The 24,885-nt window shown below is 43.0% G+C and overlaps 1 long non-coding RNA gene across 1 annotated transcript in view; it reads right to left on the bottom strand.

Annotated features, from left to right (window-relative positions):
- Positions 1 to 20,101, bottom strand: part of LOC122176156 — a 54,820-nt gene extending 34,719 nt beyond the window's left edge. Inside the window, exons 1-2 of the long non-coding RNA XR_006177638.1 lie at positions 20,059 to 20,101; positions 9,995 to 10,064 (exon numbers count right to left, since the gene is read on the bottom strand). This is a non-coding gene — a long non-coding RNA (uncharacterized LOC122176156). The remainder of the gene's footprint in view (positions 1 to 9,994; positions 10,065 to 20,058) is intronic.
- Positions 20,102 to 24,885: the final 4,784 nt, after the last annotated feature.

The following is a 24,885-nucleotide window of genomic DNA, read 5'->3' on the forward strand; positions in this document are numbered from 1 at the left end:
TGGCATACACCATGCCGTGCTGCCACCGCTTCTGCTTTCCCTGCATCAAGCAGTGGACGCGGATCAGGCTAGTGTGCCCACTTTGCAAACGAGACGTGGAGTCCATCATCCACAGCGTGCGAGCAGACAATGACTTCAAGGAGCTGGTCTTTACAGCAGTAGAACAGTGGCACAGCTGCTGAGACTGGGGTTGGGATCTCCTCGTCTTCAGAAATGCTGAAAACATCCCATTCTTCCCATCACTGAGTCACTCAGCTTCTGTTATTTTTATATTATCATTACAAATAAAAAAAAAAAAAAAACAACCAAACAAATTAAAATTGTGTGGGTGGGAAAGGATCTCTATGATATCTAGTTCCAATCCCCTGCAGTAGGCAGGGCCATCTCCCTCCAGACCAGGTAGCTCACAGCCCCATCCAGCCAGAAGATTCAGAGGTCCATCAGCTATATGTGCATACACACGAGAAATAAAACATGCACAGAGGACATAACTGAGTGAACTGCTAAACTAACAAATGCAAGACAGTTTCCAAAATGATTACAGAACTCTCAATTGTCCCTATAGAAGCTACTCGCATCTGTGTGTCCGCTGGAAGCTGCGCTCCCACTGCATGGACCTTTCTAAGCAAGAGCTCCATTTGTGCTCTTGCAGGAGGAGAGCCAAAGCATGGCTATTTCCTTCTAGTTCTGCTTTGCTTTGGAGCAGTGTTCCATTTTTCAACAGGCAAATTTGAAACACTTTTTACGTCTCAATTTTAAAATCCAAACTGACCTGATTTTCCTGCTGTATAATCAATGAATATTAAGATGTTATAATTACAACACAAACAAGAGAGTTTGGCAAAGCAGATTACGATCACAAAAAGAGACTAGACAGAAAGCTTACCCCTATCCTGGGCTCACTTACAAAACTCCAGCAGGGCAGATCTCCACAAGAGATCCCTCCCCACTGGCAGCCAGCTCTTAAATAGGTCTAGGAGGGCTCTGCACCCCTTCCGGCAGCACATTGCCTTCACCTGTGCTCCTCTGGCTGACTCATTGCTCGCCTCAGGTGATCAATCAGAGGTTCAGCCTGGGACTCTGCAGTTCCCATACATGCACATAACGCAATGTATATTTATGTATATGTACATAATGTATAATGCATATGTAGGGTTAACCTACAGGTTCACCTGATCTACAAGTTGATGCACAAGCATTAACCAGTTTGTGGGAAGGATGAAGGGAAGATTATAACTGAATGTCGACAAGAAACTGTTTTCAAACTTGATGGTATGACCTTCAGTGTTTCATTTTTACCACTTGCCTGCCCAATGCCTTCAGAGCTGACGGCCAGTCTGAGCAATGCTCGGAGGTGAGCACCAGCATGTGCGCCACTAAAGGGACTGCTGCCTGCAAAGGGCTCCCACCAGCTCTCTGGAGAAGCTGTTTTCTCTGCTTTCTCTTTTCTGTTTGGTCTTTCATTTGGAGTCTTCTGAGAGGTATGCTTAATTGCTGTTGCTGCAGTGCTAGTTTTAGTCAAAAACGAATTTCTTCCTTCACAGTAAGGGCTGTGCTGCTATAGTCCTCCTCTGGTTTGGTTACCAGAGAAGTTGTCTGGCCCTGCCTGTTTATGTCTTTCACAACTAGCCAAGTAAAGAGGCTGGCTGACTCAGCTACTGCAGAAACTTGAAACTAGCTCAGTATCTTTAAATACATGGCAGCCATAGCTCTACATTTCATTCCTAATGTTAGTTCTACTACAATACATCAGACATAAACTATGGAAAATTGAAGCGGTCTTTAAGAGAAGTCTTTTTTAGCCTAAAAATACATGATGCTAAAAAAGATGAAGATATTTATGCACTGATAGATAATGGCCAGAAGTAGCAGAGATATGAATAATGCAGCCCTCGAGTGAGTAGTTACAAGTAAATGCAGTTATCCAGCATCTCCATCTGAACCCAGTGGGATGCAGATAGGAGCCTTATCATTAACTAAACCTGTTAGACAGGCTGATCCTGAGATCACTTTGCAGAAGTTGCTCTATTCAAGGCTTGCAGCAAACATTATTTTCTGGTGGTACAATGAAATAAATCCAAAGGACATTTGCAGGAGAGTTTTTGGGATTCCTTCAGGCAATGAATGTGAAAGAGACTGTAATGTAAGTATACTCCTGCTTTTTGCAAAGTAGGGTGAGATAGAGAGAATTAACACTGACAGGAGAAAGCACATCCAGGTTTCATGAAGATGTTTAAATATCTGATATCATTTTGCCAATTTGCATGGTTGAGTGGCAGAAATAACTGAGTTTTATACTTTATTTTTGGCAGATTCAACCAATTGAGATACTAAATTCTGAAATTTACATGCAGATGTAAAAAAATCACAAGATTTGAAAAAAATGAACATCAGACCTTAAAGGTGTACCCACTTTATAATTCTTTGTAAAATTCCATGGATAGTACAGAAAAATCCCCTGTTGAGGGTCACCAAAAAAAATCCCTAAAACATACGATAGAAATGCCTATAGCACAGGGCAATCAAGATCAAATTTCTACTTTCTTTTGGTTGCTGTTATGTCATAATTTCTAACAAAATTTCAAAATCACAATCCTAATCTAAAATTTCATCGAAGAACTGAATCACGTTATAAGAACGGCTGACTATGCTAAAAGCACCACACAAAACACAGCAGTTTATTTTGCACGTGTGTGAAAGAGAGGAAAGAGGGTGCATGTTGATTCTCCGTCACACTAATTCTACAGCTATCACTTAGGAATTAATACAACATAGAACTCGACTCTCTTGCAGCTGCATTCCTGCTGGCTGCTGCTGGGGTGATACATTGCAATAATATGCCAGTGATGGTATTCCAGTAATAAATGATGGTAATATACCATCAGATCATCATCATCGCTCCAGTGATGTACTATCGCTATACATCATGAGGCAATGGAGCTTAAGCATTAGTGGAAGAGGTTGAACACATACCCAACATGGTGTATGATATAATGTACCATACACATTGTGCATGCCTTGTCATCAGTAACTGCATACGCACTGTGTACAGCATATACAGGTTTTCTTACCCAAATACTTAATATCAAAAGAGAACGTGAGTACTCAAATAATGTAATAGCACATGTAAACGTGCATGCTGCTGACTTTATGCAGTGTGGTTATATGCAAGCACTGAGATGTAAAGGAAATGCACATACTTCCACGCAGGTTTAGAGATGCAGATCCCTTTGCTACCCACATAGCATGATACAAACACCTGTATTGAGCTACAGCTGTGTAACTTCGATTCTTAGATCTACCAACTACTTGGGACAGAAACCTTGTCTTGACACTGGCTGCTGCTGTTGGCACATAGTCAGCCAATGGTTTTCACCATGAATATTAAAGGACTTAACAAACATCAGCAGATCAGTAGTTACATCCAATCGGGACCAACAGAAACAGAAACTTGCTCCTGTCTCAGAAAGCAGCAACGGAACTCCTTAGCAATCAGATATTCACCACCCTGCTTCCACTGAGCTTTGCAACACGAGTGTGTTGGATGACTGGATGCAGAGCCTTGGCGTGATTGGTCACGGTCAGCAGATTTTTGATTTCATATACAACCGTCTCTCAGACTGCTCTTAAGACAGTGATTATTGACAGAGGGCTCTCAGATTGTTTTTTGAGTACTGACCACCCCTTCTGCAATAATGGCACAACACTACAGCTGATACACATGCAAACGGGTCAAGTAATCGCAGGAAAAATAATTAAAAGATATTTCTCATTTCTTATTCCTCCTTTCTTTCATTTGGTAGATGTTCTCACAGGAAGCCTATGCAGATGAACAGCATCACAGTGATGACATTTTCACTGAAGTCTACTCAGATGACATAATTCACAGTGTAATTTCCAGTGAAGCTTCCTGAAGAACTGGCTCATCTCAGCTCCCTAAAAGTGATGTGAGTTTGGTGAGACACACTGAGTCACCTACCTACATGGAGGTTTAAAAGGAAACAAAGTTCTACCTCTGAAACCGAATTAGCAATACCAGGGCATTACAGTCGATGGAAGAGATTCCTTTTTGTCAGCGTAGTACAGTTTCAGAGGTTCAGTTTTGATGACAACAGACCAGAGAATGAAGCTATACACTTTAAAGATTTTCCCTAGCCTTTTGGATACTGAATTTCTCCGGGGGAATTCACTACCAGCCAGCTCTGTGATCAATACATATACTATTGATGGAAAACGAGGAAAGGACTTAAGGAATCATTAAAGGTCAGCTGATTTGTCCCTAAAGCTCATATGCTCTGCATCTGTTTACTACTTCAGAGTCACAGACTGAAACTGTGAAATTCATCTGGGAACGAAGTTTATTTTATAAGCCTGGCTGAAGTTGCTATCTCTTAGCATGGATGAGTATTAACTTCTAGGAGCTGGTGTGAGGAGCTATGAGCTATTGAACTAGTTGGTTCTGCCATTCTTTGAAGTAAAACAAGCACCTCTATTTGATTTCAAATAAAAGCACTCGAGCCAAGTAGAGCTTCACTCACACAGCTTGGAGTGCTGTAGTTTCATTAGGATGCCCGTGACATTCAAGATGCTGCTACTGTAAATTTGGTTCAGCCACCACGATTGCATCTTTTAGTACCTTATAAATAAACTTTTTTGGATACTATTCCAAGAGTCAATGCCACATGCTGGACAAGAAAAGCAATTAGAAGAAACCTAGGGGAGGGTGAGGATATCCAACTGTAATATACACGTTGTAAGCCAACAGAACCCAGAGCCACAGGGCCAAACTGTAGCTCCTGCAGGGCCTGGAACATTTTGTCTGCTTTATTACCTTTCAGTAGCAATAGTGGAACTCTAGCCTCAGTTAGAAAAGATATCCACCTCTAATATTAAGATGCTGCAGTGATGAAAACTATCTCAACCTTCATTAAATTGCTCCTCTGCTTATGGAGCTTCACTGTTAGCAACTTGAAATATTTGTGTTCTGCTATAGATTTCACTGTTCAGCAGAGGCTCTCCTCTTTTCTCGTTCCAGGTACTCCCTCTGTAGTCACGTTATCATTTATCTTTCTATTCTGGTGGACCTATTATTACACCTATTGATTTATTTTCTTTGAAACTTTTTAAGTTCATAGTTCTATTTTGCCATCAATACTGCAATGCTTTAATGAAGCCTACATACATTTACTAAATGCTTTTCTTATGTCAACTAAACCTAAAACCCATCTAAGTAGTTTAAAGTTACTTCAAGAAGAGTCACTTTCATAAAGACTTTGTTGATTAGCATTAATGATGGTATGCATCTTCTAGTCTCTGTGAAACAAATAAATTATGAGTTCTTCCATCATTTTCCCATCTGGATGTCAGCCTGACAAACTCTGCTGTTTCAGCCATCTTTCCCAAACTCTCAAATAACCTGACAAGGAACTAGCCATCTCTCAACTTTCCGGAATCTTCCCCTATTCACGGGTTACTGAAAAATCAATATTAGCTGCCAAAAAAGCTCCTCAGCCAGCTGCTTTGAAATTCCTCAATGCAAATTACCCAGAACTTCTGATTTAAGTATGTCTAACTACAGTGGCTGTTGATTAATATCCTCTTTAGTTACAGTAGGAATAGAAAGTGTATTACCATCATCATATAACAAATACATCATCCTTTACCCCTGTACAGAGCAAGACATCTCTATTGAATTCTACTGCATTGTTATAAAAAAAAGAAGTGCCTATTGTTTCCATTTGAGAACAGACCACTGGTCTGTTTCCATTTTTTTTCCTTTAACTCTTTAAAAATATTTTGCTAAAACTTTTCACTTATTAATTTTACTTCCTTTTTTTTTTTTTGTCACTTTCCTACAAGTTCTTTTCTCCTTTACTATCAGCTTTGTCTCCTCCTTATCTGTAAGACTTATTTGTCACTTCCTTCCTGCTTCAGAGGTTTCTGATTTACTATGCTGAGCCTACTCTGTCACATTTTTACACAGATACACAGTCTTCTTTCTCCTGCTAAATAATGTCATTCCTAAATAGTTCTTACAAAGCTCTCATATTTTCTGCCTTATTTCCCTCTTCTGGCTGATGCAGCTCTTGATGTTTTTGGCCTCATAAAGCCAGCCTTCTGAAGGTGCCAGTACACACTGGACTGGCTCACATTTCATTTTGCGTACATACAGCCATATTAATTGAATTATTACCACTCCTGTGTCAAAAACCAGGAGAAACCTGGTTCTTTACAAGAATGTTCCCTTTTGCCAAGAGCAGAACAAAGATAAACAGAAATCACCCATAAAACGGAACAGTTCACTTTCGACACTAAAGCCATCCTTTCCTGTAAAGGTTGGTCTTCTTTCCTACAGGAAAGATCTGATGCAGAGCTGGAGCAGAAGTGCCAGCCTCACCAGAGGAGTTTTATAGCTCCCCGTGGGACGGTGCAGCTTGCTCCAGCTGGGCCCTGCACAGATTCCCCTCCCTCCCCCTTTCCCTATGGCTGGGTTCCCTGGCTCTCTCTGAAATGAGGACAGGCAGCTGTGAGGCGCACTCTGCCAAGAGAACAGGAGCATTAACCCTCTTCTTGTCACCCATCAGATGGATTCTGTAGGGCGTAGAAGTTATCTCTTCATTTATACACAAGGATGAAATGTTTCATGAAGAGAGAAGTGAGGCCCTGGCAATGCTGCCCAGAGAGCTATGGGAGTCCCATCCCTGGAGAGGATCCCAGACTGGATGAGGTTCTGGGCAGCCTGAACTAATGGCAGGGTGCTGGAATGAGAGATCTTTAGACATCCTTCCAAACAATTCCATGATTCTGTGAACCCTTCAGAACCCATGGGCTCTGCTCCAAAGCCAAAGCTGGCACAAGGGGAGCCCCTTCCCATTGAATTCTGTGCTAACAGTGGAGGTGAAGTACCAAGCCTGGCTTCTGAGGAGTGCTGCATTTGGAGGTTTCTTTGCAGCACTCCTGTTGGGATGCTGCTGGCTGGGAGAATAAGATGCTTCGCTTATTTGTGTCCTTCTGGAGCAGGTTCAGGCTGCTCGTTGTTTCAGCCAAGGAAGAGAATGAGCTGATATTCCCCACTGCTCCCTCTCCTCAAAGCCCAGCGTTATGTTCTCAGAACAATAACCCTATTTCGTCTGGTTCCCTGAACTAAAATGCCTGCACACTGTTTTCCTCACTCGCACTTGTGTTTGGATCTTTTCTCATAGCTGTCGTAATTGAAAACGGTTAATGTGCAATGGCTTCACTAGGTGGTTAACAGAAGCAATTAAAGCTGAGCTCAATATCTGTTATGCTGCTTTGCAGAGGCCCCAAACTGGCTTACATCTTAACTTCAAATGATTCAGTAGGAAAAAATCTTTCAGAAGCTTTTTCCCAGTGTGTCTGCTTTGTCCCTGAACATGCTTGGATTTATATGTACATTTTCACCTGTCAAATAGCAACGAAACCCAGCAGAGGCAAAGCGCTCGAGTCGTACAGTCTGCCGCAAAGCAGCACTCCTGTGATCACATCACAAACTGTGTCCACAGCTGAGCCGGACACAACAGCAGAGCGGCTGCAGCCTCTTCACAACAGCCCATGAACCAGGGCATGCCCAGCCCCGTGCCCCCAGGATGCCGTGGCTGCTGGAGCTGAGTGGGTACCAGGATCCTGCGCACTTCTCAGGGCTGGGACTTCCCATTCCCCAAGTCTGCAGTTAAGCTGTGCATCCAAACAAGATGGCACAGTACATCAAGTACATGAACAAAGTATCCTAACAGCTGGTCTTCCTCCTCTTCATCCAAAAAAAGGAACAAAGAATTCTTACTATCTTGAAGACTGACTGTAGGCTAACCTGCTGTCTACACATTAGCCTTCAAAATGCAATACCGTAATACCAAAAGAAGATACGTTGAATCCCTGCCAGATTACTGCCCTTCAGTCCCATTCCTCACATGAGGCACCTATTGTGGATCTAGGAACACTCCCTCCTGCTACGTAGGTTTAGACTACAGCTTGTTCTTGTGATTGCAAGGAAGGCATAGAAAGAGTTTTTAAAAAAAAAAAGGGGAAGAGAAAAGGGGAAGGAAGGATGGAAAGAAGGAAGGAAGGAAGGAAGGAAGAAAGGAAGGGAGGAATGGAGGAAGGATGGAAGCAGTTACAGCCAATAACTAAGTTTCTTCTGCTGAATATGTTACTGCTATTAAAATTTTAAGAGTTTGAAGTGACAGTAAATGTGGTCTTATTTTAGAATGGTTTCCGTAATGCTACACAACAGTTGCCAATGGCACTTATGCCTTTTTGTACACACACACACAGCTATTTAGCTGACAACAGTGTTTAAGCCATTAAACAAGATAATATTGTAACTGTTATGCAATGGTAAAGCTCGCTCCTCAAAGAAGAATTTGGTGTTTTAATCTGAAAGTCAACATTTGTTCCATATTCATTTATATTTTCTTTATTAGAAATGTATAATTTAATGTAATATTTAAGGCCCTTAGGGTACATTCTCCGTTACCTATAAAACATTCATGCACACTGAACACTTTTTTGGTGCCAGTTCTTGGCTTTGTACATCTGCTTTACAATACTGAGTATTCTAACTAACAACATGCCTTAATTGAGTTTAGGTGTTCGAGTCATTTATTTAAATTTAGTACTGTGAATAATTTATTTCAATTTACATTTTAATTATTTTACCCACTTTTTTGGGAGCAGCCTCATTTTCCAGCTCCTAAAAAAATAATCGGCATATGTTTACTGCAGCAACACTCACACTTACTAAATTCTCTGAGAAGTTTAGTTCCAAACTGAGAAAAGCTAATGAATTATTCATGCAGCAGGCATCAGCCAGAATTAAATTAGGATGTCCAGATCCAAAAGAAACCTGACCTTCTAATACTTATCAGCCCCTCAAGCTCCCTGAGGATCTCTCATCTGCTATGGCAAGTTCAGCTATGGCCAAATATGAATATTTCTGCAGTCAATGTGGGCTTACATGTTCTTATTAATCACCTCTAGTTGAACAGGGGGTTGAGACATCATGCACGGCGTGGATGTTCTCGTTGCTGGTGTGTCTCTTTGCCCACGAATATTTTCAACCTTTTTTTTTTTAATATATATGTGTGTATTTTGCAAAGATTGACTAAGTAAAGTATTTTCCCCATGCAACCTAATAGAAACTGAAGTTCTGAGATAGGCATTCCATTTCCAGCTCATGCTCTTTGTTGTCATTTTATCTCATTTTATAGGCACTTGTTAATGGCTAAAATAGTTTGACATGCAGAAAAAATGCCTTCAACAAAGGGCAACAAAAACACTCAGCATTAAGTAAGCAAGGATTATTTTTTAGCAATGAAGTCAATTTGTGACATTTTGCCATCAATCCTGAGCACAGGCAGCCATATCCACATGCACCTGTGCTTCTCCAGTCATCATTTGCTATTTTTCTTATGGTCTTGTCCACGTATGATATAAATATAAGCAAAAATGCATGCATTGGTTTCAACTCAAATGTCTTTGTTCCCTGGATTTCTATGTATACATACATACTATTAAGCACTGTCTTTTTTCCTCTTGCATGCCTTCTCACACACACAAGTGCACCTGGAGATGTTACGATCTCCCTCGCCCGTTGATCCACAGCTACATAAACATTTCTACAAGTAAATAAATTTCACTACATTTTACTTTAAAATGTAATTTTTTTTTCCCCCCAAATCCACTTTTACTCTAAATATAGCACACAGCAGCCTGACCATAAGGGAACACCTTCAGAAAGGAAAATGTAAAGCTGAAAATGTTGTTAAGAAAAATTTTTGCCCTCAGCCACAAGAAACTTCAGACGTATTTTTGTTTGGACACCAATTGCGGTGCTACCCAAAACAAGCAATGGCTGCATTACAAATCCCACCCTACGGCCATCTCTCAATGGCTGTTTCTCAGGCCAGACACTCACTGCAGTGCCAGCTGCTCGCTCAGTGAGAAGTTCCCCCAACACGGATGGCAATGCACTCACCTTGCTGTGCAGCACGGAGCGACTGGTGGGCTGCAGCGGCCACACGATGTGCAAAGCTTTCAAACATCTCCTAGAAGTAAGAGAATTAATGTGAATTCTGGAGAACAAGAAGATCTTCCTGAAAGTTAGACAGATTCTTTTTTTTTTTTTTTTCCCCAGATAACATGGATTAATTCCTGTAAGAAAATATTCCATCTTTGAGCAAAGAGTTTAAATAACATACAAGACCTTGGAAAGCAGCATCAGCTGTTGAAAAATAATAATAAAAAATCCCCACCTTACTTCACACAATGTATTTACAAAGACTTTTTAAAATACAGTGCTGCAAATTTATGTGCATTTTGTGGACAAGCATAAGGTCAGTTCTGTGTCCCGCTGAGCTGTGTACTACACGACACAGCACATAAGCAAGAAATGAGCAAGCAGTAGGACTGGGAGTGAGAGACATGACTGTGAGAACATCTTTTTTGGCCTTGTTTGACTGTGAGTGGCTTTTAAGGTGCAGATTTATTTGAAAAAGGAACCGATACGATAGGGATGTCTCCTTATTCAATGGTTCTGAACCCATCCCCTCTCCTCTCCCCGATGCTGGAGGCACAGTGGGTAGTATGCAGGGAGAAGGATCGTGCCATGCTATTCCTCTAAGCCTCCACTGCTGGAAACAGGATATTAAATGCTTCACAATAAACCTGGTTCTGCTTGTTGTTTCAGTAACCTTGTAGCCTTCAGCCCAGCGCTAAAATCTTACAGGAGCTGAGTTCCCAAGCATGAATCAATGATTTGTATCGGACAGAAAGGAGGATATTAAAGATACACCAGAGGAAACAAAGAGAAGCTGACCTTGGAGCAACCAAATGGGTAGAGACCCATCAGTTCAACTTCCAGCCCTCATTACTTGTCCCTTCCCATTGCTGAATTTAATCTTCTTTACATAGCTCCCTCCAGCCCCTGCCTGCCCTGGCACGCTGGCTTTTTAACGTGATGAGTGGCTCTCATTCACAGCCTCTACTGAGAGGGGAGCTGAGGCTGGGGAGCGAGATGAGGCAGTTGGGGAAATAATGCTGCCTTTCCATCTCCAGAAGGCCCTCGTGGATGAAACTTATCAATTACGTGAAAAGGTTCGTCAGCACTGCCAGGGCTGAGGAAAAATGATTCCCACCACAGTTAACAGCCCACCCCACACCCCAGGCAGTGGCTCACAAGCAGCTGCCTTGCTGCAGCAATCCTGGGGACAGGGCCAGCACCTGTAAGTCTGGGCTGGAGAGTGTGTGGAACAGCACCTGGCAGGGGCTGCTGCTGTGGTTTGCACCTTCCCCTCTGGCCCTACTGGTGATTCTCAACCACATCCAACAGTCCTTCACCTCTCCCATTCATTCCTTCCTCATCTGTCTATAAGGGAAACACCAGACTATTTCAACTTGCGGTACGCATTGAGCTGTCCTTGTAGAGAGCACCGCTCCTTGTGCTCTGCCTTTCACAAAGTGTCCAAATCCGTGGTGCAGCCAGACAGCTCTCATTGCACTGGGCATCCCAGTGGGCCTGGAGATGGACCCTTACAATCTACATGTGCACCCATCACCACAACATCTATTTGGAATGCTAAATTCATTGCAATTACATGCTGAACATCCAAATGAGTCTAAGTTTAATATAAGAATCATTAATGAACGCCAAACATCTGCATTCTCCTGTCCCTAGCAAAAGGCTGGGAGAAAGTCCCTGATTTTAAAATCACTCCACTGAGCTCTCTTACTAAATGCCAGTTTTCAGCCCTACGTTGCATTATTACCATTGTTGTCCTTTAGGGGTTGATGTTAATGACGACTGAAAGGGCTTAATGAGCATGTGCCCTGAATAAGCTCTTTATACACCTTATAAAATAATTACTGCCATTTTACTGAAAACTCCACAGGGCCAAGCTCACAGAAGCAGTCAGGGTGCCAATTTAATACGATACGGTACACTGCTTTACTCAAATAAGGCCTGATCCTATAGAAGTTCACCTTCACTGCCACAACAGACATCCACACCCCTCCTGCAGCCGCAGCCAGGGCTGAGGGTACCATGCCCAGCCCCTGGGAGAGGAGCCTGAATGGAAGGGTCACAAAATACCTCTGGGCTGGAAGTGATTTTGTATGGCAAGAGAAATAGGATTTGAGTTCTAATAGCACAAAGACGTCTGATGATCTCTGCTGACAAGCAACTAGTCAACAGCATGTTAAACATTCCTTACATAGCACTTAAAGCTTGTAAGCTCCTTTTTCCTGCTCTGTTCCCATCCAGCACAGATCAACACTGTTGGCCAGAGAGGTTGTGGCTGCCCCATCCCTGGAGGTGTTCAAGGCCAGGAGGGATGGGGCCCTGGGCAGCCTGCTCTAGTATTGAATGGGGAGGTTGGAGATGATCCTTGAGGTCCCTTCCAAGCCAGGCCATTCTGTGATTCTGTGACCTATTAAGAAAAGATATTCACAAGAGACTTGCAGCATCTTCTGGGATGCAACGTGGCCTTTGCCTTTAACAACAGACAGCAGCAGCGCGTGGATGGGTTATAGAAGGATCTTACACAGGAACAAATGGCAAACAAAGAATCCACTGAGTCTGCCACAGGGTAAGCTTCTCATTTCATGAGTGTCTGTTGTTTGAGCAAAACGGCTCTGTGATTCGCAGGAGGAGAATTGCTTTTAATATATTTGGGAGGAAAATTAAAATTTGGAAATCTATTTTTCCATCTTTCAGCAAAACACTTTCCCATCTGTCATCGAGGAAAAATTCTTTAAGTCTGAAGAAAATAAAAGGAGGAATGCTAAACAAAATGCTCCTGTAATGTGCTCTGACTGCAATGAAACTATTTTCTGGATGAAATAAAAACCTCTGCAAAAATATTCTCAACCAGTGCCAGCTTTTAATTATTATTTATATTGCTGAAATGCTTAATGCTCACCATTCCAGAAACTGGCCCTACAACAAAATGTGTCTTTTTCACTAGTGGGCATACGAAAACTTTTAAATACTTATTAAGTATATGCAAGACATATCCATCAACACCCACAACGAGCAGCGTGTCAGCAAAGCCCCGCTCTGCCCGTGTGTCAGGGCAGGAGCCTGCAGCTCCCATGAGATACCTTCTGTCTGAGAGGAGCTGCAGCAGAGCAGCCCAAAAGCCAAGGGAAGACAGATCCCGAAGTCCCACGATGACAGAATTCTGACCTGTTTTTGTTAACACAGAGTCAACACAGAAAATCAAGGCAAGCTTATGAGAAGTAAGGTGAATGCCTGGCCTATTTTTTTCAATCTTATTATTTCTGAGCCTTTGCAGCAGACCAGCATCAGGTTTTCCAATTTTTCTTTGCAACTTTGGACGCTAAAAATGTGCTTTAAGATGTCATAGTAATGAACAAATACTGATTCCCTGCTATTCCTATGAAGTTTCCAGGCTCCTTCCCATGGCTGCTCTTTCCTAGCCAACCAAGATGAGTCTCTGAGCTCTCAGCTAAGGAACCTGCCCCACATAGCTTTTTTTGCTGCTGGCACAAGACCAGGGATGAGGGGCAGGGGAGAAGGAGAACTTCTCAGATCATCTCAGTGCCCCAGAGAACAGAAATGTTCCCTGCTCACAGAGCAGTATGTGCTTTGGGATGTTCTCACCCCTCTCTTTTCTTAGAACACACTATAGGACAACCACAATTCATTGTAAGCCTCTTTCCAGCTGCACTGCCACAGCTGTCAGGAGGAATCTACTCCAATGGGAAAGAAATGCCCATCAGGGACCTTTACTTAGTTCCACCCCTACTATTCTAGAGTACAACAGGAAGACAAAAGAACTCAACAGGAAGACAAAAGAGACCAAGGGAAGATACTGAGGATTCCACCTCTCTGCTGAGTGCCAGCACGAAGGGTGCTCTGTGATGGGCACTCACACACGGACCACTCAGGCAACGCTCTGCGCATGCTCAGCTGAACAGCCCAAACGCTGAACTTTGAAGCCAACTTTTCCACATGTGGTCCTCATGTGTATTCAGTGCCAGCAGCAGGAGTTACACCCAGGTGTCTCTGCAGTCTATAATCAGGAGCTCCCTGAAATAATTTCATTAGGCAGGTGTGAGGGAGATGTGCGGTACGATCCAGTACAGCACAATCATCATCACATTTTGATTCCCTTGCCCATCACTTTCCATATTTATCTTCAAAGACCTCTTGATGAAGCAGCTGCTTAAATTTAATTAAACAACAGCATTATATAAACAAGTTCTTTTGTTTCGTGTGCTGAACGGGGTATTCTTCAAAAGCTATTCTGTCAAAGCTGGCCTTTCTGCCCCTTGACTTGTCTTTACTCCAATTACCACTCCAGTTTAGCTGATTAATTTGTAGCCACTGGCAAACATGCACAGTTGGCAGGACATCATTCCATTTCAGTGACAAGCACTATAAAAAGATCATTATTTTCATTAGCATAAATAACTGCATGTTGATAGAACGCTGGTTTCTGAAAATAGGTTAAAGTCTTAACTGTCTTTATTCATTACCCAGATATAATTGGAAGCAAAATTATCACATAAGTGAACAATACGCTCTCAATGTATAATGCTTAATGGCTGTACTCAGCCCAGTCACAGCCTGGAATGACTTTTTTTTTTTCTTTAAAATGAAACATTCTGATGCAAATCTCCATACAGACACACTAATTTATGACAAAACTTGATAGCGTGTGAAGAGATCCAATGGAAGAACAGAATCACGTGACAAATAAAGATGCTTTGTGTTGCACTGGTTCAACTTGCATAGGGCAAAGGATATTATTTTTCTAGTTGCTGATCCAGGCTGGATGCTTTGAAAGCTTTCCTGGCTCCAGCTGAATTTTTCTAGCAGCCTACTGAATTGCATTCCTAACACATTCTCCCAAACAAGATTTTTAAGAGTTAATATTGCATAACAAGGCTCCTTTGAGATCAAAGGCTTACTTTCCTCTTTCATTCTCTTCTCTGCCGCACTGATTCCACAGTCTCAGTGGCAGTTTTATGCCAGCCTGGAAACGCAGCTCCTGAGTCACACGGACGGCTGTGCTGCTGTGTGTGCAGAGCAACTGCCCACAGCGGGACCCTGCGCGGTGATGGCACCTCCCACGTGCCAAGGCAACACAGCGATAAAAGGAAGCAGCAATAATAAATACAGCATTTGGAAGGCAGATACTACAAGAGCTTCCGACACCGCTTTGGAGCCCGGCAGCTCTTCAGACGAACAAATTTATCAAGATACAGGATGTGACCATCCAGAGGCACGTAGCCAATTAGTCTAAAGAAAAAGTTTGAAGTGAGATTCCTCCTGTCAGCTCTTCCTGAATGTTTGGTTTTGTTTCCCCCAGAAATCTTTGTGCAGCACCGCCTGATGCTGTAACAGAGCTCTGCTTCTGCATAGCAATGGTTCAGGGTGATGAGCAGCAACTATTGGGTTTTGGAACAATTCACACTTCTGTCTGCGTTCAGGGCTCAGACAACAGCCAGGAAAACTACCAGGTTGGTTTTCTTACTTTGGTGAATACTGATAGCAGCTAGTTTCAGCAAAACAAACTTCTCCTTTGTATTATTTAATGAAACAAAACACCAGAGCAATTGCTACCGCAAGATGGAAAAGCGACAGCAGCTGCCATCAGGAAGCCTTGCCACTGCTTTGAAACATTGCCCAGAACATTTTTTTGTATATTGAGATACAAGCTGGACAAGTCAGAAGATGACTTTGGAAATCAGCTGTTTTATATAACGAAGAGGAGCCAAGGGCAATAAATACGAGAGCAAACGATCGCCTTAGTATTGAATACTGTTCAGAAAAAAACAAAAAGAACCAGCAACAGAGGAGTGAAAGGTGCAAGTAAGACCTGAACTCAGCTGCAGCATCCACTGAATTCCCCCCAGGTCAGATCCCTGTGAGCAGCCCATCCTGCTGGGCACTGTTCCTGGGGCTGCTTGGTGAAGGCTGAGCAACCTGCTCTTGCGGCAGTACAAACCAGAAACACCTTACAAAACTGCATAGTAGCTGCTGAAATTTTGCAGCCAGAGTGGGATTCTGAGGAGGAGGAGGATGGAAGGTCTGACAGCACTGGCAGGCATCCAGCTTGGGAATGGGCTGAGAGGATGAGATGATAAAGTGGACCTTTTTCCTACTGAAACCACGCTTTTGAGATGCTTGCGCTGCAAAACATTATATAGCCCAAAAGCTCTAGGTTTTTATTTTTATTATTATTATTTTTTTTAATGAAATAGAAGGAAACTTAAACCAGATACCCCGAATTAAACCATACCAGGCCACGGTGCCTGCTCCTGGAGACAAGTTCCAAGGAAGCAGCGTGTTTGATGGGATCACCTGAGGCTGGCAAGAGCCCTGGAATGCAGCTCGGAGGCTGGTGACACAATGGCCAGGTCCCAGCTCTGCCCTGGGCACTGGGCAGAAGAGGGCATGGGATGGCAGGGGATGTCCTGCCCCTCACCTGCCTGTGACTGCAGCAGGAATCCCCATCTCCGTCACACAAGCTGATAGGTAAGATGCTCTCACAGTGGGTTCCCCATCCCTGTGGCCAGCAGACCACTCAGAGGCAGCAGGAGGCTCTTCTCAGACACAAGCAGAGGAATCCATTGCTGTGTTCCATGAAGCATGAAGAAGTCCAGTCGACCTCTGTGTCTGGGAAACGCCTCTCAGCAACAGGGATTTAGTAAACTCCGGTGTTTACTGATGATAGCAGGAGCCAGAACTGCAGCAAACTGCAGCTATGTATTCAGGGAAGTTAGAAGAGGTTAAGAATTATTTGCAGCAAGCAACAATCTGAAGAGAGGAGCAAATTGTTGTTGTTGTTGCTGCTGTTCAAGTAACTGCAAAATACCCTTGGAGGGTCACTGTAAATATGTACGTATCAATATGGACATAACTCCTTAGGGTGCTGCTGAGTCAGCTGCATTACATGAACAGGACAAAAGGCACTGGTAAGTTGACAAAAGTCAGCCAGTAAAGCAGCGTAAGAACTTGCCTATTGTTTTAAGAGAGCAAACTGAAAAGCTGGGTATTTAAGCTGCGGTGCAACTGCTGGCAAAGCACAGCATTTTAAAATCATGAAAGAAGGAGACAGAGGCTCAAGGAATGATTCCTACTTGCCCCAACTGCACGCTCACCAGGCTGAGGTCCCGCTGGGCTCACATCACAGGAACACAGGAGAGGAGCTGTGTGCAGAGCAAGGACTGCGGGTTAAGCCAGGAGGTGCTGCCTGCCAGCTTAGCACTAGATGTGCTTTGACACCATTTAGGGAAGCATTGCTTTCACTGTGGCAGCAAACTTGCAAACAACAGCTTGCCTGAACATAATGAAATAAAAAGACTCCTTGTTTTAGACTGGCAGCAACCACTGAGTTTGGTAAACGTGAAAATTCATTCACCTGAATTATGAGTCAGAAATGGTTTTGTAATATCAATTATGGTTATGAGGAAAAAAAAAGAAGTGAAACTGGAATAGTTTTTTTGTTAATGAAATACAAAAAGTATTACATTCAACAACATTTGCTTGGAATAGAGCCTGTAATACCTTTCTCCACTCACTGACCAACCCATGTGCCCTCCAAAGCACATGCTTCAGTCATAAAATCATTTAGATTGGAAAAGATCTTGAAAGCTTCTGAAGTCAAACTGACCAAATGCTAACATAGTAATCTGTCAGGATAGTTAGCAGCTGCTTTGTTTTCAGCAAGTTTAATGGCTAATTAGTTAGGACTTTGTGCTAAAACACAGAGCTCCTTTTCCTTCGTATGACTACGATTACGCTATCATTACCACAGCAGTTGTGCCACAAAGCAACACCTTTTACCTTGCAAGAGTCAGCGCTGAGGACTCATCCCACCCTATATTCCTTTGCTGAGCAGAAAATGCTTGCGTTTGCACTTTCTTCAGCTGTTGCTACTCTGGCTGCCAACATGGCTAAAGTCGCAATGGATCAGACTCACTGCTGCAAGATGGCTTGCTTGGAGCAAAAGCTTCCAAATGCTGTAAAAGGCATCCACGCTGTTCTCTAAGTACCACTCGGCTGGCTGCCCTCCAGTAGCCCTATCTGGCTAATGTAATATTGCAGAAACAAAGTTATACAGATTAAAAAAAAAAAAAACAAGCAGCGTGTGTGGATTGGTATTGTAGTAACACTGATTAGGGAGAACACTTTGTATGTAATGCAGGTGATCTGGGGTATCTTTTATTCCTGAGTCCATTTCCCCACATGTAATACAACAGATTTAAACACGTTTTACTCCTTTGAGCTTGGATTTCTGGGCTGAGAGATCACAATGAAGTTTTATAGCCCTTTCTTATGAAGTGTGGCATTTCTGACATTATTTGATGTGCAAGAGCAACTGCATTAGTGAAAGGCTACGCTTGAATAGTTATCACTTTAAGCCCATGCCCTGGGAGTATTGTATTCAGTTCCCTCATTATTTCCAGCCCTGCAGGTTATACCAAGAGTTGCTATTAGTACATTACAATCGTAAAATGAAGGTAGTCACTTTCTATAAGGGTCAAGTTTGCTGCTAGAATCTGGCAAACTTCATTTTGCAGCTCAGAAGGACCAACAGTGCCACATTCCAAGCCAATCTACTGCCCAGCTGCTTTGCGTGCAGTTCTATGTTTTGAATTCAAGATTTAATTGGAAAGCACTAAAATATTTAACAAAATCTAGCACTGCAGTATCAGTACAATACACCCATGAGCCTGTCTGCACAACCTCCTACACCATTCACCAAAAGCTCACTCCATGGTATCTGAACAAAGTCTCAGAACCACAGTTACTGAAGAACAATATTGAAGATCAGTTTTCACACAGGTAGCACCTCCTTTTGGTGAGGTCAGTGTGCCTTCCAAGCAGTCGTAACCTTCAGAGCATCTCCCTGGATGCCACTGGACAGATAAAGAAACAGACTTCCATGAAGCACCCGGCCCCATGTTTCACTTCATCTGTCCATGAGACAGTGACACAGCTGTTAATCTCTAAGGAACAACACTGATCAAGATTACCAGGACTGGAAGAAAATGCTTAGAAAAGACAGAAACAGTTGTGACATCCAAGGCAAAGTGTTTAACCTGAGGTTTCTCTTCTTTCTCCTCAAGCTTCAGAGCCACACTTCAGGCTGAGTACTCACCAGCAGCAGGCAAGGCAGCAAGTAGTGCCTGCAGGCATTTATCTGAGTGTTGGTAGGACAGCACTCTTGTAAGTGCTGCTGATTGCATGTAAAGAATGAGAACGCTTGTAATCTGGCTGGTGCAACTTCCTACAGCCTGGTGAGACACCACAGGTTGATTAAACACTCCTCTGTCAGCAAGGAGATAGGTTGCTTGAGCACCTGTCATTGTGCATATACTGCTGATAAAGACCTGAGAGGTTTTAAGCATGAGAGAAACGCTGGGACAACAAAGAAACAAACAAACAAATCAAAAACAGTTCTCTAAGTAAAACTCCACTGGTAAGGAAAAAGGAAGGAAAGTGCTACAGGCATCACAGGAGGAATGGGTCACAGCAGCAGGACCACTGCCCCCAACCTGCTCCCCCACTTTCCCCTCACTCTGGAGCCATCAGCCTTGCAGAATTGTTCCCTGCTGCCCCTCAAGCCCAAACAAGAATAGGCTTTTGGAAGGACTGCCCGAGTACTAAGGCTACAAGCAGTCATATCCCACAGAACACACCAGTGCTGCCACTGACAGCTAAAAGAGCACAATCCTCAAAAGCTGCAATTAATCACACAGAGAGCAGATGGGATTGTGTGAACCGTGAGTGCTCTAGCTCCCATCCAGAACAGAAAATTCAGAGGACAAAAATGTCCAGACAGTCCTAAAGTAGAGGATACGCCTCTCACTGCTGCAGAGGAGGACGAAAAAAATAAATAAATAAAAAATAAAAATCGCTGGAAGTACAAAATGTTTTTCAGGAGAAAAATTTCCTTGACCTCAATAGTCTCGGTGTTACAACAAGCAAGTTGTACCTCCAGAGGACATACAAAATGAAATAGAAAGGAACAAGGAGCACCGTCCTCATTCGAGCCACACACTCACCTGTAGAGCTTTGCTGATGCGCTGTAGCAGACGTACGCCATGCTCCCACGCATCTTTCCTTTACCAGTCATTTTTTTTTGCAAACACAGTTAGATCAGTTTTGCTAAACCAGTATTTAACGGAGATGACTCACTACTGATCAACATTAATCAGAGAAATTAATCCCAACATCTTAATGACAAGATTGAGACAGGATCTTCATGCATCTCGATGATGGTGCTTTGCCTCCGAGGCAGAGGGATGTTTGGATGTGCTTCTTGTCCACATTGAAGCCTGGGCTTTCAGGGTGGCACCTTTCCCTCTAAACAATGCCTGAGAATTTTTTTTTCCCCATGATCTTAAATGATAGCAAAGGTTCAATAATACACATGAGAGAACCTAAATATATTCTTTAATGTTTTCTGAGAAAATAACCATCTGCAAGAAATCTCTGCTCTGCAGCATTAACTCCTAATGAAACAACAATCTTTCTTTTTTGGACTCTGACTTCCCCAGCAAACAAATTGTAGAAATATATTCAGAAAGAAAATTCCAGAATGATTCCTAAGCTTTTTCTGAGACAAAGATAAAAAATACAATAGGTGTTAACTGCACCACTGAAATTATTTAAGCGCTGCACTGTAGGAACATAAATAGAATATCAGGTTTATGTATTTAACACTATATCCATATTTATTTATAGATGTATTTCTAAAGTGTATATAGAGGCTATAAATATGTCTAGTACACACAAAAATAGTCAGTGGAGATACCTGACTTTTGCAGCTTGTATTTTTTGGGTTTGATAAGGCTTATTATTCAGAGCATAGCCAGAGTGACTTCAAAAGGTTACAGAAAGACTTCTAGCTTCGATCACTCTCTAAGATACTGCTGTAATGGCCAAACAGGTCAAAAGGTTATTTACCACCATGGCCTATGGACATCTATCATCTGCTGGTGTGCTTGTACTTCTCTGTAACACACATTGTTTATGCTGAGTATATTTATACCTCTTAGGACTCCACTATTAACCTCAGTATCACACATGCATATGTAACCTTGATATGAAATACAAGCCCTTCACTGCAGGCAATAAAGCCCAAGTTTCAGGAAAGCCGTTCTTCAAAGGCCAAGAATCCCCAGTCTGGAGCATATATTAAGATTGGTGCTAACATCACCAGAAGCAGGAACGAATGGAGCATTCACGCTTTAAATATGACTTCAGTTGAACTAATTGACTCATGGTGCCAGAAGAGCTAAAACAGCATGGGGCTCTGCTCCCGCTAACGCACGCCTAGGAGAAGAGAAGCCCAGAACAGCAACACTGCATAACGACCTAGGAGCAGTAAAATGATGTATGAGCACTCTTCTCGTTTTCACAAGGCAGCGGTGGAACACTAACTTGTTTCCATGGCAACTCTGAAAAAGAATTACAGGTTTAAAATTGACTGAATGGTAGCCCCATGAAAAAGTAAAGGGCAGACCATATCTTTCTAAAATATAATTTAGTACTAAGTCACCTGAACAGTATTAGCTAAAAGGATTTCAGCAGTAGACTTGGGAAGTGACCCATTTGGGATATGGAGTGTTAGGCTTTTCTAATGGTGTGCTTAAGATCTGAAGGGCCTGGCGGACACGCTGTAGTATACAGCATAAAAGGAGAGGAAAAAATACCACCTTTCTGCCTGAAATCTCTTATCAGAAAAACAAGAAATTATTGAGGTGAAGGGGAGGGGAAATGCCTGAAAAATAACTTGCACTTTTATAAAGGAACACAGTAAAACACGCGTCAATTTCCTACTACAGAAATACACAGGGCAGGAAAGAGGAACGTGGTGGAAATTAAACAATCCTCGGGGTGAGTAGATGGAAGATTCTATATTTAGACTAGAAACACACCATAGAATTCCGTTGCTAGATCAGGCCAGCACTTGCCAAACGTCTACTATTCTGCCCTAGGCAGGCTGCTCGTGCCAGTCCTGAAGACCCTGACCATGCCAGAAAGTTTTCCGTCAGGAAGAATTCCCATTAATTCCAGCAAGAGTTGAGGAAAACGCTTGGGATTTGGTCATTCATGTGAAGTTCTCTGAAATCTGAGTGCTGATAAGAAAGGAAAGGAGATGTAATTTGCACGTGCAAGATGGTGTTCCTGTAAATGACAACAGTTCTAAAGAAGAATCAAATTGATTTTGGAAACATAACGGGGAGAGCAGAAATCAAAGTTTACTGGCAGACTGATTCCATTACAAATACGAAAAAAAAAAAATCTGCCAAATCCCATGTGCATTAGTTTTAGACTTAGCACTAACCCCAGATTTGGGAAGGGCAGCCTTATCTGCTTTGAAAGGCAGATCTGCTTTATGAACTGACAAAACTGACAACTGCACGGTTGAGGATTTGGTCAAGCAAATTTCTTTGCATATTACCTCAAAATACAGTCAATACACCAATGAGACCAGTGTAATAGCATGAAAACAGACTTCTGCTCAGCAGGAGGGCCCTGCTCAGCTCCTCCTGGAATCAGATGTTCCTGTATGAGTGGTGCTGAGATACTGGCGCCCTGCTCTCTTTCAAAGACTCACAAAAAGCAGCCGTCTGCAAAACCCCATTGAAAAGCCTTGTTTACAGAATAAATACAAGCAGTGTCCTCAGCTTCTAGTAACGGCCACAAGAAGGAATTATTCCTGTGTTTGGGTGAACAAGGGATTCAATCTACAGCCAGCTTCTCCCCCCACCAGAAAAGGCACAGATACCATTTTCCCCAAAGTCACTGCTTTTGAGACTTAGCAAAACAGGTCCTTGATTCTCAGGAATGATCAACGCTCTTAATCCCTTAGGCTAGGATTTTCAAAAGAAACCAGAAAGAAAACTTCCAAGATAGAGAAGTGCATTCTCATGCACCTCAGCCGTCCCAAGGCCATGCCTGTGGGTGCAGTGCTGGCACCCGGCTGCAGAGGAGCTGGGTCCCCCACGCCTGGGCTCACTTTGCCCTCTTCAGGGAACGCTCACTTAAAACATCCCATTAAGGTATAGGTTGAAACAAATCACAAGTGTGCTTAATAACGTATAAAATAGCTTAGTAAAATTGTCATGAAAATTTAAAAGCTTGGGCAAAAAACCTACACCTCTGCCATTTATACTGATGACAATGATAATGAAAAAAATAATGATGTTTTAACTCACCCATCAAAAAAATTTATTCACCCTGAGAGAGTAGAGCTATGCAAAGCCGGTAGAAAGATACACTTACCCTGAATTTATAAACTGCTCCTCAGATAAAGAAATACAGGATGAGGAGTTGCCTCATTTGCATTCACTCAATCACCTTTAGCCATTTTGTAGCCAAGTGGATGCAAACTCTTTGAAATCAGAGCTTTCAAGAAAGAAAGAAGCCCTAAAACTCAACCTACTGCTCCTGTCTGTGTGTGCCAGTATTCTGAGGCAGTGATGGTTCCCTGTGTACATCAGCTGCCAGAGCAGACCTACAGCATCACTGGGAAGCACACAGCAGCCTCCTGCTCACTGACTGCAGCCCACCAAATGCTCCAGGTGCCAGGAAAGGGTCAGGACCATTCCCTGCAGCAGTGGTCTCCATGTCCTGCCCTACTGAAAGCCACACAACAACCTCCTTGCTTATTAAAACGTGGACAATTGTTCCTTACTTCAGTAGATTCATGGCAGATGAAAAAAGATTAGAAAACAGAAGTAATTAAGTACTAATTATTAAAACAAGCAGGTAATTACAATGCACCTGGTTTTTGCTGGTTGATGTTCAGAGAAATTCCATGTCCTACACTACAGCTCTGCTATCTATTAGGTAGGAAAAAAAAAAAAAACCAAAACAGTTCTTCCAAGGACCTTCCAGGATTAGCTCCCTGACCTCACGAGGTATGCTTTAATGTAACCAGACACAGTTTAAAATAAATAGCTACACTTATGTAGCATTAGTCACAACAGACCTAAATTCCAGCATTCTATTCCTGCACAAAGTGATATGGCTAACTTATGCAATTTGCCATGGCAAAGAACAAGAATCCCACCAGCAAACTGCTCCTCGCAGCGCCCAGCAGCAGACCTTGTAAATGACTATGATTGAATCTATTCTAAATTAATTTGGAAGCGTGTGGGATTTTAAGGCAGAAGAACTCATCACAGTGCAGTTAATGGGCCCTGCCTTCGTAGCCCTGTGCCCCGCCAGCCCTGCTAAGCAGCTGTCCCAGCCAGGGGAGAGGGGAAGTTGAGGAGGCAAGCAGAAAGGTCTGACAAGAATTTAAATGAAGTAAAATAGCCAAATTCTCCGCTCCATTGACTGCAGTGGGGTTAGGTCCGCAGAGAGCCTGAGCCAAACGCCATAACGAATACAAATACAAGAGCAAGCTCAATGAACGCGGCGTTTCCGCTGTGCCCATCTCTCTGAACTGCTCCTGGCTCTGCAAGCAGCTGTGGAGTGACTTGCAAAATCTCTCTGCTGTTACCTCTGCCTGCATTTCGGACAACAGAGCTTAGGTGTCCTTTAGCCCTGCCAGAAGCGAGGGCTGAGGCAGCAAACATGGGCGCAAGGCATCTTTCTCTCATGCTCAGCTCCTGGCTGCAGGCGTGAGCCCTGCTCAGCGTGCAGAGCTGGGGAGAGAGCTCCAATTACAAGTGATCACTGCAAATCCTAAGTGTGTGCCATGGTGTGACTGGCACGGTAATGCTGAGCCAAGCAGAGAAGGATCTGGGGAATTTTCCTGCCAGAGAGAGAGGTGCGAGCAGCCTCCTGCGAGCGCTGGGGATGCTCAAGCTGCCCTCGAGGGTTTGAGATGCTTTATGTGCTCCTGGCTCATGCTCCTGGAATGATCTGCCCAG

This window comes from Lagopus leucura, unplaced genomic scaffold (genome assembly GCF_019238085.1).
Source record: "Lagopus leucura isolate 7727_CA_CO unplaced genomic scaffold, USGS_WTPT01 Super-Scaffold_760, whole genome shotgun sequence".
Classification (NCBI taxonomy): Eukaryota; Metazoa; Chordata; class Aves; order Galliformes; family Phasianidae; genus Lagopus; species Lagopus leucura.